At 40.8% G+C, this 17,201-nt stretch overlaps 1 pseudogene; it reads right to left on the bottom strand.

The window, feature by feature from the left end:
• The window catches only part of LOC123847559 (large ribosomal subunit protein eL37-like), a 43,793-nt pseudogene that overhangs the window by 20,492 nt on the left and 6,100 nt on the right, over nucleotides 1-17,201 (bottom strand).

Here is a 17,201-nt window from a genome sequence, read left to right as displayed (position 1 = left end):
ATTTATGACAAGTAGTGACAATAGCATTTGAATCTCCTACAGAAGACAGCAGTTAGTGCTACCCAGGGCTAAATTGAGCTCAAAGAACAAAGAGACACAGACTCAGTCCCAGTTCTGTAGAGACAACAATCACATGAAGTAATTTAAGGCAATTAACAAGGACCACAGTAAGAAGCACCTCAGAGCTTAAGTGAATGGGGAATATGCAGTAAAGAAGTGATCAGAATGGGAAGGCTTCCTGGAGAAAATTAAATCTTGGATCGGTGCTGAGAGGAAGTGATGGATACAGATTGGCAGAGAGTGGGAAAGCCATTCCAGGTTTAAAGAATAGCCTTTCCAGGGGCCCACAGAGAGGAACTAGCAAGTCATGTGCTGGGTGCTATCTGCCAATTAACTTGGCTCAAGAAGAAGGTCATGTTAGGGAATAACAAAAGATGAGGTTGGGGAGTTGACAGTGAGCCCAGAATGCTAAGCTAAGAGAGATACGGTAACCAGTAAACAGGGAATCTTGATAGATTCACAAATGAGGCAGTGATGTGATAAAAACAATTTTTTAAAAAGTTGACATCCAAAATGAGGATTGACATGGAAGTAAAATCCATGAGTTATATTGTTGGCAATATAAGCCATTTAAAGCAAGAATTTATGTTGGGCACCTGGGTGGCTCAGTTGGTTAAGCGACTGCCTTCGGCTCAGGTCATGATCCTGGAGTCCCTGGATCGAGTCCCGCACCGGGCTCCCTGCTCGGCAGGGAGCCTGCTTCTCCCTCTGACCCTCCCCCCTCTCATGTGCTCTCTGTCTCTCTCATTCTCTCTGTCTCAGATAAATAAATAAGATCTTAAAAATAAATAAATAAATAAATAAAAAGCAAGAATTATTGTGAATGAGATATATACTAATAATTGGCACTATTATGCCTTTCTCCTGTTGTTTGTATACTTAATGTGCTTTCACAGCTCCCTGTCCTACTTCCTCCAGCATCACCGCGTAAAATAGTTCTATTGTAAATTTGTGCTAGAAAGAATAGCCTTTGACTGATACCCTGAACTCTATCATGCAAAAGTAGCTCAAGTTTTCCTGAGCCAATCTCAACACTGTATTTCTGAAATACATTTCTGAAGCCGCTCCACCTGCCCTGAGCTGTAAAGGCTGCAGTGTTGAACCTTAGTCAAATCAGGGCAGCCCTTGACCCTTTGCATACGCTGTCAGCTTCATTTAACACAGTTGCATCTCTGACTCACGTTGCATGGCCTTTAACTGAAGTAGTAACAAGGCTGAAAGTAGCTCTTAAAATTCTTAATAGTTTAGGGCGCCTGGGTGGCTCAGTTGGTTAAGCGACTGCCTTCGGCTCAGGTCATGATCCTGGAGTCCCGCATGGAGTCCCGCATCGGGCTCCCTGCTCGGCAGGGAGTCTGCTTCTCCCTCTGACCCTCCTCCTTCTCATACTCTCTGTCTCTCATTCTCTCTCTCTCTCAAATAAATAAATAAAATCTTAAAAAAAAAATTCTTAATAGTTTAGATATGCCAAGCATATTAAATAAAAGGGAAAATGTGATGCTCCGCTGTTCAGTTCTAATCCGAAGTTCTATTTTATAAATTTTAATATTCTACATATATAAGAAGCAATCTATAATTGAGCCATAATTGTTCACTCTGGGGTCCACATAACTCCAGGATACTGTGGTGAATTTAAATCAAGAGCAGAGCTGATGGATAACAAATCGGTGTGGGAATTTTGCCAAGGCTTGATAGCCTCGGGAGGGATGATTTCCAAGTGAAAGTTTTTCAAACCCATTGAGAAGCTAGGCAGAGCCACGTATTGAAAAGTGGAACCCATAGGTTGAGTTCAAAATGTTTAAATAGCAGCACTAACTTTTTGGCAAAAATTATATTAAGTAATGAGAAATGAGGTCTGGGGTTTGGGAGAGTAAGTCATTGGAATGGTGAGGAAAAAAAAGGGTAAATACTTCCTACCTGATATAAACCAAAGAAAATCACCAGGCAGATTCTTCGATAGCAGATGCTTATCATTCTTATATTTTCCTCTCTGTTCCCACTATTCAGTACCTCTTATATTCCAATGGGCCCTTCAACCTTGGTGGAGTCAGGACATATATGCATTTGCCTTAAATAACAAACCCTTCAAACTGAGGAAGGAGAAAGAGAGAAAAAGGAGAGAAGCAAAGAAAAGGAAGAAGAGAAGAGGAAGGGCAGTGTAATAATTTAATTAGTATGGGAAAGTCTTAATTGGGAAATAGGAATAAACTCTTCCCAGGCTTAATTTTCCAAATTCTTTTGTGAGTGTGAACATTGAGCTACACTTGTGTGTGATTTAGCACTTAAAGATTCACTTGGGGCACCTGGCCGGCTCAGTGGGTAGAGCATGTGACTCTTGATCTCAGGGTTGTGAGTTTGAGCCCCACATTGGGTGTAGAGATTACTTAAAAAAAAAAAATTTTACTTGTCATATGACATGGCCTTCACATACATCAGTGTCCACCGGAAAGAACAGGGACTGCTTCTAATAATGGAAAAATTGTCTCTGTTTAACTTAAAGAATTGATTTTTCTAATGAGGCATATTCCTGGAGGATTCTTTCTCCCCCAGGATAAATTTGACTATTAGGGGTGTTTCTCCTAGTATTGGCTTTAGCACCTAACTCCAGCATCTGGGACAACTCCATTTGTCCTGTGACTTTGGGTAAGTGATTGAATAACTCAGGGCTTCTGTTTCTCATATTTACCAGATGAAGCTTGTGTGTCTTTTTTGCATATGAGAGCTGTCATCTATGATTATTACAAGTACAGCCCTCCTTTCTCAGACCTACGTATCCCTGCTTCAGAAAGAATCTGAACTTTTAGATCCATCAATAAAATGTTTAACCTGTTGAGCCAATCCTATGTTCAAGGGATTTTTAGTTCCTATATTACAAAATTAAAGAAGTTTTCTAAATTAATTACCTATATAGATTTGAGACTGTGAGTTTTTGTGTTTTATTTATTTATTTATTTATTTGAGAGACAGAAAGAGAACGAGTGGGGAGAGGGATAAAGGGAGAGGGAGAGACAGAATGTCAAGCAGACCCCACACTGAGCACGGAGCCTGACTTCGGGCTCTATCTCATAACCCTGAGATCATGACCTGAGCTGAAATCAAAAAGTCTGTTGGTTGCTTAACTGACTGAACCACCCAGGTGCCCCTTGTGTTTATTTATTCTTAACGGAAACTGTGTTTTGGGGCGCCTGGGTGGCTCAGTCGGTTAAGCATCTGCCTTCCACTCAGGGCACGATCCCAGGGTCCTGGGATCCAGTCCCGTGTTGGGCTCCCTGCTCAGTGAGGAGTCTGCTTCCCCTTGCCCTCTGCCCCTCCTCCTGCTCATGCTCCCGTTCCCCCCCACCAAATAAATAAATAAAGTCTAAAAAAAAAAGGAAACTTTTTTTTTTTTTTAAAGATTTTATTTGACAGAGAGAGACACAGCGAGAGAGGGAACACAAGCAGGGGGAGTGGGAGAGGGAGAAGCAGGCTTCCCGCGGAGCAGGGAGCCCAATGTGGGGCTTGATTCCAGGACCCTGGGATCATGACCTGAGCTGAAGGCAGACGGTTAACAACTGAGCCACCCAGGCGCCCCGGAAACTGTTTTATAAGGAAAAATATAAGAAAATAAAATAACAAAAATGAGGAACTTATACAAAGAACTAGATAAACTGAAGACTGAAAACATAAGAATGAGAAAAGAAGAATGAATGGTAAAAATAGGTCAAAGAAATGTGCAAAATGTGTCAAAAAAGGGAAGATTACTCATGTTTGCTTATAGGTCAATCATAAGCATCTCTTGTCGTTCCTTCACTGTGCATGTCAAAATGATATTTATTACTTTGAGACCTGAAAAGTCTTTAAAAATTAAAAAATAGGGGCGCCTGGGTGACTCAGTCAGTTGTGTCTGACTCCTGATTTCGGCTCTGGTCATGATCTTAGGGTCATGAGAGAGAGCCTTGCATCAGGCTTTGTACTGGGTGTGGAGCCTGCTTAAGATTCTCTCTTTCCCTCTCCTTCTGCCCCTCGCCCGCCTAAAAAATTTAAAAATAAATTTCACAAGTACTAGGGCATAGAAAGCTTACTTTTCTCATATTCCTTTTTAAAAGATTGTTCTATCATTTATATAAATATCAGTTATTACTATCCATAAGTTACTGGTAATTGCAATATAAAAACAGTATCTTTAATACAGATACAATGTCTTTAAAAAGAAAAGGATAGGGACTCAATTTTGATTCTTATAGTAATGAACATGTATAAAGCCCTTGCTACATGCCGGAGCACTACATGCTGAGGTACAAAAAGGTAAAGTAACTTACCAAAAGCAGTTAGCTAGGTAGGATAGAGTCATAAACATCATGAAATACTCCCTAAATATTCTACCAAGATTGCTGTCTACGATGAGGAATATTCAGTAAGAACCTAGGTCTACATTTAATAGACTTCTATATGCTTTCATAGATGCCTCACAAATTAGACAAATGGACAAAGATGTCTAAAATGGTTAAAAGTGTGTTTAAAGAATAACTGAAAAGACTTACATTCTCTATTTTGACATATATTCCTTGGCAGGACTCCCAAGATGGACTGAGTGCAAGAAAATGTCACTAAATAGGAATAATTTGAAGTTAATATTATATGTAAATGAATATTTCTTAAGTAAAAAATAGTTTATTCTCTTATAATTAAAATAAAAATCTAGGGGTGCCTGGGTGGCTCAGTCGTTAAGTGGTCTGCCTTCGGTTCAGGTCATGATCCCAGGACCCTGGGATGAGCCCCACATGGGGCTCCCTGCTCCATGGGAAGCCTTCTTCTCCCTCTCCTCTGTCCCTGCTGGTGTTCTCTTTCTCGCTGTCTCTTTGTCAAATAAATAAATAAAAAATGTTAAAAAAATAAAATAAAATAAAAATCTATAATCTTTCATCTTTTTTAGGGTGGACAACACAATGTTTATGTATACACTGCGAAATAACCACAATCAAGTTTTTTTTTTTTTTTAAGATTTTATTTATTTACTTGAGAGAGAGCAGAGAGCACAAGTGGGGAGGGGGAAGGGAAGGAGGAGCAGAGGAAGTGGGAGAAGTAGACCCCCTGCTGAGCAGGAAGCCCGAAGCAGGACTCTATCCCAGGACCCCAAGATCATGACCCCTGCTGAAGAAAGATGTTTAACTGACTGAGCCACCCAGGCACCCAACCACAATCAAGTTAATTAACTCATCCATCACCTCACAGTTATCAATTTTTTTTCTTCCCTGTTTTGTGGTGAGAACACTAAAGATTTACTTTCATGCTACATTTCAAGTACACAATACCTCATTATTATTTTTTAAAAGATTTATTTATTTTATATAGAGAGAGAATGTGTGAGCAGTGGGGAGGGGCAGAGGGAGAGAGAATCTCAAGCAGACTGCAATGAGTATACGGTGTAAGGGTCTAATTTCCTTCTTTTGTATGTCCAATTTTCCAAATTCTGTCGAATTTTCCCAACACCATTTATTGAAAAAATTATACTTTACCCATTGTGTATTCTTGGTGCCCTTGTCAGAGATTAGTTGACTGTATGTGCATGGGTTTATTTCTGGGCTATCTATTCTGTTCCATTGGTCCATGTGTCTGTTTTTAATCCAATACCATACTTTTTTTAATACTATAGCTTTGTAATATGGTTCGAAATCAGGAGCATAATGCCTCTAGCTTTGTTCTTTCTTAGAATTGCTCTGGCTATTTAAGGTCTTTTGTGGTTCCATACAAATTTAAGGCTTTTTTTTTTTCTATTTCTGTGAAAAATGCCATTGGAATTTTGATAGGCATTGCAATGAATCTATAGATTGCTTTGGGTAGTATTGACATTTTTTTAAAAAAAGATTTTATTTATTTGACAGAGAGAGACACAGCAAGAGAGGGAACACAAGGAGGGGGAGTGGGAGAGGGAGAAGCAGGCTTCCTGCGGAGCAGAGAGCCCAATGTGGGGCTCGATCCCAGGACCCTGGTATCATGACCTGAGCCGAAGGCAGACGCTTAACGACTGAGCCACCCAGGCACCCCTAGTATTGACATTTTAACAATTTTAATTCTTCCAATTCATAAACATAGAGCATCTTTCCATTTATTTGTGTCTTCTTTGGTTTCTTTCATCAATGTGTTAGTTTTCCGTATATAAGTCTTTCAGCTCCTTGCTTAAATTTCTTCTGAAATATTTTATTTCATTTTTTTAAAGTAAATTATATTCCCAATGAGGGGCTTGAACTCACAACCCTGAGATCAAGAGTTGCATGTTCTGACTGAGCCAGCCATGAACCCCATGTTTTATTCTTTTTGATGCTAAGTATAAATAGTTCATTGTTAGTGAACAGAAATGGAACTGATTTTTGTGTGATTTCTTATCCTTCAACTTTACTGAATTCATTTATTAGTTTTAACACTTTTTGTGGAGTCTGTAGTGCCTTTTTTTTTCAAAGATTTTTATTTATTTAACAGAGGGAGACACAGCGAGAGAGGGAACACAAGCAGGGGGAGTGGGAGAGGGAGAAGCAGGCTTCCCGCGGAGCAGGGAGCCTGATGTGGGGCTCCATCCCAGCACCCTGGGATCATGACCTGAGCCGAAGGCAGACGCTTAACGACTGAGCCACCCAGGCGCCCCTGTAGTGCTTTTTATATATAGAAACATGTCACCTGCAAACAGATGGTTTTTTTTTTTTAAAGGTTTTATTTATTTGACAGAGAGAGAGAGAGAGAGAACAAGCAGGGGGAGCAAGAAGCAGACTCACCACTAAGCAGAGAGGCTGATGTGGGGGATGTGGGGCTCGATCCGAGGACCCAGAGACCACAACCTGAGCTGAAGACAGATGCTTAACTGACTGGACCACCCAGGCGCCTCGATAATTTTATTTCTTCCTTTTCTATTTGGATGCATTTTAGTTCTTTTTGTTGCCTGATTGCTTTGGCTGGGATTCCCAGTACTGTTAAATAGAAGTGGTAAGGGTGGGTACCTTTGTCTTATTCGTCATCTTTAAGGAAAAACTTTCAGCTTTTCACGGAGTATGATGTTAGCTATGGGCTTGTCATATAAAGTGTTTATTATGTTGATATATATTCCTTCTGTACCTAATTTGTTGAGTGTTATCATGAAAGATGTTGAATTGTCAAATATTTCTGCATTTATTGAGATGAGCAACATATCCTTTTAGATGTTTTCTATGCACCAGGCACTTATCTAGGCACTGGGGAGACCTGGTTTGAAATCCCAATTCTGGGGTACCTGGGTGGCTCAGTCGGTTGAACATTTGCCTTCGGCTCAGGTCATTATTGCAGGGTCCTGGGATCGAGCTGTGAGTCCAGCTCCCTGCTCAGTGGAGAGTCTGCTTCTCCCTCTTTCTCTCCGGCTCCCTCTGCCCCTCTCCTACCCCCATTCATGTACTCTTTCTCAAATAAATAAAATCTTAAAAAAAAAAAAAGAAATCTCAATTCTGCCATTTACTAGCTGTGTGGCCTTGGACAAGTTTCTTAATCTCTCTGATCCTCAGTTTCTTCATATGTAAAATGTATCTATCTCATAGGATTGTTTAAGAAAGTATGACTTAATAAATGTATAGTGCCTGGCACAGTAAACAACTATATTGGCTTTTACTATTAATTAATACAGAGATGTATAAAGTAAAATGTGAAAATCCACACCCCATTCCACTCCGCAGATATAACCAGTTAATATTTTGGTTTATATTTGTCCATATTTTTTGTATGCATATATAAATTTTATATCTGTATGTATACACTTGTCTTATATAAGCGAAATCATTCTACTATTCAACTTGCTTTTTCACTTAACTGTATTTGTTTTATAATCAGAAAGAAATTAACTATGTGTTATATAGGATTAAATACACTATAGGGGGTGCCTGGCTGGCTCAGTTGCTGGAACATGCAACTCTTGATCTCGGAGTTGTGAGTTCAAGCCCCACATTGGTTGTAGAGATTATTTAAAAATAAAATCTTTGAAAAAATACACTTGGGGTGCCTGGGTGGCTCAGTCGGTTAAGTGTCTATCTTCAGCTCAGGTCATGATCTTAGGGTCCTGGGATCAAGCCCCACATCGGGCTCCCTGATCAGCAGGAAACCTGCTCCTCCCTCTGCTCATGTTCTCCTTCTCTCTCAAATAAAATAAATAAAATCTTAAAAAAATAAATAAAAAATAAAAAATACACTATAGATTAGGCCTCTCCTCTCACACACTCAAAATCAAATATGGATAGGGAGATGAACTTCAGGCCACCTGGAAAATCAAAGTGGGTAGTTTCTAGTTAGAGAGGATAAATGTGTAATAGAGAATATGGTCCATTGTTAATCTGAAAAATCTATTTATTCATTGACATTGAGGTCAGCTTTTCTTCTTTAAAAGTAATCTAAGAGAATTTGATATATGATATATTAAATCTGAGACCAATACCAGCACTATCCAAACCAAAATATGTCCACAGAAACAGAGAACAGTCATGAGGATTTGAATCCTGGATAGAAACAACAGGGAATGTGATCAGAGGTTTACAGACAGCTTATTCTTAGAAAGTCGGGTTTTTTTGTTTTTAATATTTTTTTAAAAATAAGCTCTATGCTCAACGTGGGACTTAAACTCACAACCCTGAGATCAAGAGGCACATGCTCCACCAACCAAGCCAGCCAGTTGTCCCAAAATGCAGTGTTTTGAATCAGCTCACTAAAATACTAACCCCGCAACTGGAAAGAAACAGCACGTATGAGTCTTTATGCTGGCATGGATAGAGAGAGCAACAGTTCAGCTGGTGCTCAGAAGCACTGCAGGTGTATTCAGAACAAAGAAAAATTTATACTTGTCTTAAAAATGTCTAATAAGGTGTTCCTTCTTCCAGTTTCTTCTATTTCATTTTGAAGATGGAACATTAGGTGCTATAAAGTGGTAGGAGAGGGACATGCCCAGATTACTTTAGTGTAAGACACGTATGTCAACACCTCAGCTATTCAGACAACCTCGTGATGAAAGCAATCCTCTTGGAGTACCACCACAGGAGTTCAGCTTGCTCATGAGAGACCTACCACCCAAGAGAGAAGATGATCCTGGGTCCAGTGGCAAACCAACCTGATGGGATTTGATTACGAGACTCCCCAGAGATTCTTGGCCTCTCTGAGGTGCCAGGCCACACATCTGCCTTTGACTCTGGTCTAGTCAGTCATAGTCATGGTAGCAAGGTAGGTTCTTGACATGCATGGCAAAGACCAGATCAACTTTACAGGAGGGCCAAAAAAATGCTTTTAGAAAGATTTAGCCGGCTCTTGGGGAATCTGGGTGACTCAGCTGGTTAAGCCTCTGACTCCTGACTTGGCTCAGTTCATGATCTGAGTTAGGGTTGTGAGATAGAGCCCCACCTCGGGCTCTCCGCTCAGTAGGGAGTCTGCTTGAGAGTCTCTCCATCTCCCTCAGCCCCTCTCCCTGCTCCTGTTCTCTCTCAAATAAATAAACCTTAAAAAAAAGAGAAATACTTAGCAGGCTCATAGGAATTCATGGACCACCTCCTTTGTATTCCACCCCTTGCCTGTCATGAACACTTCTAGGAAATTTTTTTTTAAGATTTATTTATTTATTTTAGAGAGATTGAAAGCACGAGTGGGAGGGGCAGAGGGAGAAGGAGAGAGAATTTCAAGCAGACTCCATGCTGAGTGTGGAGCCTAATGTGGGCCCAAGCCCAGGCTCTGAGTTCATGACCTGAGCTGAAATCAATAGTTGGTCACTCAATCGACTGTGCCACCCAGGTGCCTCAACACTTCTAGGAATTTGTCCTAAGTGCACACATATAATAATAAAAAATTAGAAAACCAAACGTCAAGCAATAATGGGTTGATTAATAAGTTATAGCACGGGGCACCTGGCTGGCTTGTCAGTAGAGCATGTGATTCTTGATCTCAGGGCTCTAACTTTAAGCCCCATGTTAAATAAAATAAATCTTATAAGCTATAGTAGATAACATAATGGTGTACCAAGTAGCTATTAAAAATAATGATGCTGGGGCACCTGGGTGGCTCAGATGGTTAAGAGTCTGCCTTTGGCTCAGGTCATGATCCCAGGGTCCTGGGATCGAGCCCTGCATCGGGCTCCCTGATCCTCGGGTAGGTGGCTTCTCCCTTTCCCACTCCCCCTGCTTGTGTTCCTTCTCTCACTGTGTCTCTCTCTGTCAAATAAACAAAGTCTTAAAAAAAAAAAATGATGCTATTATTGAAAGATTCACAACTGACCGACTACCATATGCCAAGCATGTGCTAGATGGTACATAATTCTAGTATCTACATATTAAAGATTAAAAACCTGCCTTGGAGGGGCACTGGGCTGGCTCAGTCAGAAGAGCATGCAACTCTTGATCTTGGGGTTATAAGTCTGAGGTCCCTGTTGGGTGTAGACATTACTTAAAAATAAAAATCTTAGAAAAAAATAAAAATAAAAAAAATAAAAAAAACCCAAAACCTGACTCAGACAAGACAGTATTGATAGAAAAATCTTTACAGTATACTATTCAGTAAACATGGGAAGTTATGACACAGTGTAATAACACAGATAAATTTTTGTTTTTAAAGATCTTATTTATTTGACAGAGAGAGACACAGCGAGAGAGGGAACACAAGCAGGGGGAGTGGGAGAGGGAGAAGCAGGCTTCCTACAGAGCAGGGAGCCCGATGCAGGGCTCGATCCCAGGACCCTGGGATCCTGACCTGAGCCTAAGGCAGACGCTTAATGACTAAGCCACCCAGGTGCCCCAACACATATAAAATTTTGGTGACTTCTTTTTCCTTTTTGTTCTCATATATTTTCTATTTTTTTCCTTAGTGAATTTGTGTTATTTATGTAACTCAAATATAATAATAGGGGAAGAATTTTTTTTAGAAAAACTTAAGTAGGTCCAACACGGGGCTCAAACCCATGACCCTGAGATCAAGACCTGAGCTGAGACTAAAAGTCAGATACCCAACTGAGACATTCAGGTGCTCGCCCAATTTTTAAGTAGGCTCCACACCCAACCTGGGGGCTTTAACTCACAACCCCAGTGTAAGGCCTGGCTAGCTCATTCAGTAGAGCATGTCACTGTTGATCTCAAGGTTGTGATTTCGAGCCCCATGTAGGGTGTAGATATTACTTAAATAAATTTTAATTTTAAAAATATAAAAATTTAAAGCTATTGGGGGTGCCTGGCTGGCTTTTTGGCTTTTTTTTTTCTTTTTAAATCTAGTGACAGGGCAAGTAGAGTTGGTTTCCTTAGTAATAGCAGCTAAAGCTCCCAAACATTCTTTTCTTTTCTTTTTTTTCCATTACTTTCTTTTAAAACTGTTTGGATTTCCTGAGTAATAGATATGCATACTAATTATCAGTCTGATTTTATTCTAGGGAGCTTGAAAATCATGACTGTGAAAATGGCCTGACTCAAAGTTTAAACCAACAATTTTAACAGTTTAAATCAACAATTTTAAGTGGGTCACCACTTACTCCTAAAATTTTCAGGCCATTTTCAACACTGTAATTTAAGTTCAAGGGCCAATGTCTTATTGCAGAGTTGTCAACAAGGGTTTTCAAATTAAATGTGAGGATTGTATCTGAAGGATTCAACTTTCTACTCGTATTTTAAAAACTGAAAAAAATTCATGTTTATTAAAATATGCAAACAGGGGTGCCTGGGTGGCTCAGTTGGTTAACAGGCTAACTCTTGGTTTCAGCTGGGGTCATGATCTCAGGGTCCCAGGATGGGGCCCCGGAGCTGGGGTCTGTGTTCAGCGCAGAGTCTGTTTGCCTTCTCCCTCTGCTCTGCCCAACCCCCACCACTGATCACAGGCACTCTCAAACAAAATATTTTTTTAAGATTTTATTTATTTATTTGACAGAGAGAGACACAGCGAGAGGGAACACAAGCAGGGGGAGTGGGAGAGGGAGAAGCAGGCTCCCGGCTGAGCAGGGAGCCCGATGCGGGACTCGATCCCAGGACCCTGAGATCATGACCTGAGCCGAAGGCAGATGCTCAACCGACTGCACCACCCAGGTGCCCTCCACCAACATTTTTATCTGATCAGTCACCAGGGATTGTCAGCTCTTCCTGTGACCCAGGCCATGCATTTATCGCATCTTTTTTATTTTCACTGAACTCCATTTCTTCATGACTGAAGTATTCTAGTCATTTTTAACCTTGATTCACTGATATCTGTTTCCTCCTTCTTCCCTTCCAATAGCTGGCATATTTGATGCTGGTTTTTTTTTTTTTTATTGTTTTTTTTTTCCCCTAGACTGATACTTTGTTATCTTTCCCTTGTTTAAAATCTAAAGTTGCTACAGAGCAAATCCCTGAACCTGACATTCAAAAAATTTCTATAGACAGATCCTTATCGACCTATCCTATTCTTTATCTCGTCCCATTTTTTTACCAAGTTTCTTCAACTGCTGAGATTTTTTGCTGTGTCCCAAACACACCAGGCCAGTTCCTCCTTTAGTATTTTTACACGTTGTCTTAACTCTGATATAAAAGAATTAGCAGGTTAGATGGTAACAAAGGTCAGCTAACAACCTTTGTCCTTTTTAAGAATGAATCCTAAACCTGTAGTCCTAGTGTGACTATCAGGGTATCTACTTATTATAATTGTTTGATGCAAGAATGTACCTGATTCAAGCTTGGTCATCAGAGACTGTCTCCCCAGGGAAATGGGAATTTTAAACTGAGAGTCCATGAGCCTGAAGAACACAGTTGCTGAATCAACTGAACAGTAATCTAAAGTAGTCTCTCTAAAAACTCCTGTGAGGAAATCCACAGCGGCCTGGCCTCCTGGACTTCATGAGGCTTATTACTCATCTACTTACTCAGATTCCACAAGTCTCCCCCATATTTACAATAATTTTTTCTTTTGCTTAATCTAGTGGAGTTAGTTTCTATTTCTTGCAACCAAAGAATAGAAAATAATAGAGGCAAGGGTGCCTGACCAGCTCAGTTAGTAGAGCATGCGACTCTTGATCTCAGGGTCATGAGTTCAAGCCCCATACTGGGTGTAGAGCCTTCTTTTTTTTTTAAAGATTTTGTTTATTTATTTGAGAGAGAGAATGAGATAGAGAGAGAGAGCATGAGAAGGGGGAGGGTCAGAGGGAGAAGCAGACTCCCTGCCGAGCAGGGAGCCCGATGCGGGACTCGATCCCAGGACCCCGGGATCATGACCTGAGCTGAAGGCAGTCGCTTAACTGACTGAGCCACCCAGGCGCCCGGGTGTAGAGCCTTCTTGGAAAAAAAAAGTAAATAATTCAATTTCTCACATGCTCTGAACACTTACTCTTTTTTCTGTTTATTTTTCCTGTCTTGCACACTTATTCTGTAAATATGTTGCAGGATAGGTCAGTATGGGTTGGATCCCATACTGACCTATCCTTACTCTGACAGATGAAGAGAAGTGAATCAACAATCACCGAGTGTTTACTCCCTGAACTGGGCAAGTTACAGCACATCACAAAAACTCTGTAGTGATTTTTGAGTCCTACTGGGCTAAGTACATGCAGGAACAGGGATACCTATAAACAAATGACTTGGAACTAACTGGGATAGTGGCCTTCTCAATAATATGACTGGAGACAAATGCGTGCCCCTCTCACTTGGTACTGCGTAAGCACCTAGAATGCAGATTCAACTCTAAGAAAAAGGGATAGAAGCCTAAATTGACTGAGATTAAGAGTTTTGTGGGATGTGAGGCCTGAAATACAGATTAAGTTGAATTTTAAGAAAATAAAAGTTAAAAGATATTCATTATTATTAAGATATACCTTACTTTACGCCAGGGACACCCGGGTGGCTCAGTTGGTTAAGCATCTGCCTTCAGCTCAGGTCATGATCTCAGGGTCCTGGGATCGAGCCCCACATTGGGCTCTCTGCTCCCCAGGGAGTCTGCTTCATCTTCTCCCTCTGCCTGCCGCTCCCCCACCCCTGCTTGTGCTCTCTTACAAATAAATAAATAAAAACTTTAAAAATAAACTCTATGCCCAACGTGGGCTTCACCTCATGACCCCAAATTCAAGAGTCACATGTTCTACAGACAAAGCCAGCCAGGTGCCCCCAAAACACAAGTTTTTTTTTTTAAGATTTATTTTAGAGAGTGTGTGTGCCTACATGGGAGGTAGGGGCTGAGGGAGAGGAGAGAGAATCTCAAGCACGCTCTCTGAGGAGCATGGAGCGCAACACAGGGTTCTATCTCATGAACCTGATCATGACCTGAGCTTAAATCAAGAGCCAGACGCTCAACCGAGCCACCCAGGCGCCCTAAGACACTTTTTTTTTTTTTTTTAAGATTTTATTTATTTATTTGACAGAGAAAGACACAGCGAGAGAGGGAACACAAACGGGGAGTGGGAGAGGGAGAAGCAGACTCCCTGCCGAGCAGGGAGCCCGATGCGGGACTCGATCCAGGGACTCCAGGATCATGACCGGAGCCGAAGGCAGTCGCTTAACCAACTGTATCCAGGTTTGGATCACCTCAGACCTGGACTACCTGGACTACTGTGATAATTTACATGAAATGTTAGTTTTTTGTTTTGTTTTGTCATGTATGGTGTGCAGACTGTGTACTACACAACTCCAAGAACACCTTCACAGTGTTGTCTATGCAAATGCTACCAGCGGTGCATGACGTGTGTGGCTACATGAACTATAACCTTGTTTGTGGTATCTTTAAATAAGTCAATAGACACGTGGGGAATAAGTAAAAGTGACAGTGTGGACTCTTTCCTAGTGTGACTCTTTCCTAGTTTTTTTTCCTAATTGCTCATTATAAACTTCCCAAGGTATTTAAAAAATAAAATGTGTTATTTATTTTTTAAAGAAAGGTATTACTTTAATTAAGGTTGTATTGGCTGCAAACAAACTCACTCATGCTAACTCAAGAAGATTCCTATTTATATGTCAATCTTCTAGACATCAGAGAATAAGAAATGAAGGCAGGACTCATAGGCCCCAGACTGGGAAATAATTTTCTGTTAAATGCAGATTAAAAGACATGGCTCTGTAAAAATATAAAATATTTACACAGCAACTGTATTATAGGGGTGCCTGGGTGGCTCAGTCATTAGGCTTCTGCCTTCAGCTCAGGTCATGATCCCAGGGTCCCGGAATCAAGTCCCACATCAGGCTCCCTGCTCCACAGGCAGTCTGCTTCTCCCTCTGCCCCTCCCCCTGCTTGTACTCTTTGGCTGTCTCTTACAAATAAATAAATAAAATCTTTAAAAACAAACAAAAAACAGCAACTGTTTTATAAACTAAGTTGGAAGGCAAGTGGTTGAATTGGAGAAAATATTTACAAGGATATGTTAACTTAAAAAGTTCTGCAGATCAGTAATTAAGAAAAAATTATCCATCCTATAAAATCTAAGCACTTTGCTGAGGATATATAGATAGATAGATATTAAAGAAGCATGCGTAAAGTACTCAATCTCAGAGTAATCAGATAAATGCATATGAAGGCAGCAATGAGATACATTTTCACCTCTCAGAACAGCAAAAATGAAAAAGACTAAAAAAAAAAAAAAAAAGAAAGAAAAAGACTGATTAGAACCTGTATTTTTCTTTTTAAAGTAAACTCTACACCCAACATGGGGCTCCAACTCACAACCCTGAGATCAAGAGTCGCATGCCCTGGGGTGCCTGGGTGGCTCAGTCCTTAAGTGTCTGCCTTCGGCTCAGGTCATGATCCCAGTGTCCTGGGATGGAGTCCCATGTCAGGCTCCCTGCTCAGCAGGGAGTGCTTCTCCCTTTCCCCTAGCGCTCCTCCCCCTGCTCATGCCCTCTGTCAAATAAAAAAAATAAGTACAAAAAAAGGAAAATGTAGGGACGCCTGGGTGGCTCAGTCGTTAAGAGTCTGCCTTCGGCTCAGGTCATGATCCTGGGGTCCTGGGATTGAGCCCCGCATCAGGCTCCCTGCTCGGCGGAAAGCCTGCTTCTCCCTCTCCCACTCCCCCTGCTTGTGTTCCTGCTCTGTCTCTGTCAAATAAATAAAATCTTTAAAAAAAAAAAAAAGGAAAATGTAATTGTTGGTAATGAAAAGTTATATACTTTTGGACTATTTCAGACACACTATATAAACTTTTGGGGCGCCTGGATGGTTCGTTAAGTGTCAGCCTTCAGCTGGGGTAGTGATCCCAGGTTCCAGGGATTGAGCCCCACACTAGGCAACTTTTTTTTTTTTAATTTTAAGTAGGCTCCATGCCCAGTGTGGAGCTTGAACTCATGACTCTGAGATTAAGAGTCATGTGCTCTACCAACTGAGCCAGCCAGGTGCCCCTAAAAGGTATCTTTGCCCCAACAATTCCTATTCCAGAAATCTATCCTGCATATACACTCACACACATCAACAAAGGAGGACATGATGTTCACTGCAGCGTTGCTCTTAGTAGTAAAAAAGAGCAGACAACTTTACAAGTTTAATGGAAGCACGGGTATATGAACTATAGTATATCACTACCATGAGATGCAAAACATTGGCTGGAGTGAATAAAATAAGGACGGACGGACGGAAGGCGGGAGGGCAGGAAAGGGGGACGTATTACAGTTGTTATGTGTGGTCTTTAGAGTAGAGAAACTGAGCTTAAATCTAGACTAGCTATTATAACCTTTGGTAAGTGCTTCAGGTTCAACAACTACTAACAACAGACAATGGCCAATGAGTGAGAGATACTGAGCTAATGCAAGGTTCTTAAATAAAATTGGTTTTGCAGTTAAGAAAGCAAATCCCACTGAAATGCACAAAGACAGGTACATAAGCAGGCACTTAAAAAAAGAGGGGGGGGGAGGAATGTGAATAGGAGAATCAAGTACAGAAAGAAAGTATCCCTCATGTAAGTAAATCATAACATCTGCCCTTGGGGAACAACCTGAAACATATATTCAGTTCAACTCAACTAAACAATATCTATTAAGCAGTTAATATGTGCTAAGTGTTGGATAAAAAGGAAATTCACTCACCCAAAAGATTAAAGGTTCACAGAAACCTTGGAAGGTCATTCAAAATTGTGACTTAGCGTTCAGGAACTATCCCAGATCATCTGGAGGTACTTACATCATTTACATTCTATCATAATTATGTTGGCTTGTCTGTCTTCCCCAAGGCTGTATACTCAAGGGCAGAGCACCTTACCTCTT

The sequence above is a fragment of the Mirounga angustirostris genome, unplaced genomic scaffold (assembly GCF_029215605.1).
Source record: "Mirounga angustirostris isolate CCGP_5_RB_7025 unplaced genomic scaffold, mMirAng1.0.hap1 SCAF_2, whole genome shotgun sequence".
Classification (NCBI taxonomy): Eukaryota; Metazoa; Chordata; class Mammalia; order Carnivora; family Phocidae; genus Mirounga; species Mirounga angustirostris.
The sequence above is the reverse complement of the archived record's forward strand: the minus strand, read 5'-3'. Positions and strand labels throughout refer to the sequence as shown.